The sequence below is a fragment of the Pundamilia nyererei genome, unplaced genomic scaffold, assembly GCF_000239375.1.
Source record: "Pundamilia nyererei isolate P.nyererei 1_Seehausen unplaced genomic scaffold, PunNye1.0 scaffold00361, whole genome shotgun sequence".
NCBI lineage: Eukaryota > Metazoa > Chordata > Actinopteri > Cichliformes > Cichlidae > Pundamilia > Pundamilia nyererei.
The window spans coordinates 383,793-385,084 of NW_005187762.1; the positions used below are offsets into that span (position 1 = coordinate 383,793).

At 48.7% G+C, this 1,292-nt stretch overlaps 1 protein-coding gene across 1 annotated transcript in view; it reads left to right on the forward strand.

The window, feature by feature from the left end:
- Positions 1-42: 42 nt before the first annotated feature.
- Positions 43-1,292, forward strand: part of LOC102196613 (phospholipase D1-like) — a 50,023-nt gene continuing 48,773 nt past the window's right edge. Inside the window, exon 1 of the mRNA XM_013915783.1 lies at positions 43-107. The gene's annotated coding sequence lies outside the window, so the exon portion shown is untranslated. The remainder of the gene's footprint in view (positions 108-1,292) is intronic.

Here is a 1,292-nt window from a genome sequence, read left to right on the forward strand (position 1 = left end):
ACTGAACAGGAAGTCTTGTAAGTCTTTGCACTTTGGTGGTTTTTGGTCACCGGCTCGCGGCACCACAGCAGATCTCCGGCTGCCGTCACTTCACATCACATCAGGAGGTAAGACGAACACTCAGCCTTCGTTTTGGGGTCCAGCTGTGCCGTTTGTGGCTCATCCAGATGTTTGTGTATAAGATTAAATCTGTGACTGTCGGCAAAGTTTACTCCTGATGTGGTCGCGCAGGTGCGTAAACGCGTAAAGAGTGGAACCGTGGCTTTGCGCGTAAAATGTGATGTGGTGGAAGCGCGGGGTAGACGTGGGTGGATGCGCTGTTTTGTTTTGGGATTTTTTTGGCATGTCTTGGCATCCGTCCTCCTCACCGCAGTGCCCGTGCACATCATCAGCAGTTTGCCCTGGGAGGCAGCGAGCACTTATGAGCCATGTGTTGCTCTCAGTGTCGCTTGAATCGAATGAGGAGATCCACAGAGCGTAACGTTGGCCCGGAGGAGGGCTCAGGCAACGTTTTCAGGGAAGCACGGGGAACGGGTCAGACCAGTACCGAGGAGCGACTCAGCTGCTGCAGCTGCGGCGTGTCGGTGCGTCACTCCGCCGACCTGTCACTGCGCACTTCTTCCTTTTTCAGCCGTCGATCTATTTTGCAGCGAAACACTTCCTCCATACCAGTCAGTGTGTAACACAACTCACCATCCTCACCCAGCACCTTGTAATAAGCAAAATTACCTTTGAGTCGCCTTCAGGGCCAATTTTCCTGGTTAAAGCGCGAAAGGTTACGCTCTCTGCTTCTTGTTTGCGTGTCTGTTTCCACAGCTTATGTGGCACTGTAACACAACATTACACACACACTCAGCTGGCGCTTTAGGTACCCTAAGGGACAGCTTCCACACTTTAAACACACATGCTCAGAGAAATCAAACCGGTTAGGTTGTGTAAACTTAGAGATTTCTTTTTCTTTTTGGGGTTGAACCAGCCTCTGTCGTGTTAGATAACGCCTGCTTAAATGTGAGTATCTGCTTGTTAACATTTTAACCATTTCCAGTCCAAATGCTCAATTAGCCCTCAAAATCTATCAAACGCTGAGGTGCCTGAGCGTTAAAAATGTTCAGCTATAATAAAATAATGAGTGTGGCTTTGCTCCCTGGTGTTTAACATCCAGAGATGCATGAAAACGAGGATTTATGAGCTTTAGCTAAGCAAGAAGGTAGATTTTAAAGATGATATGCTGTGTTCTGACTGAAGTATGTAATGCTGGATGGACACAGAGGCAGAAGGGCTCTGGGTATGGT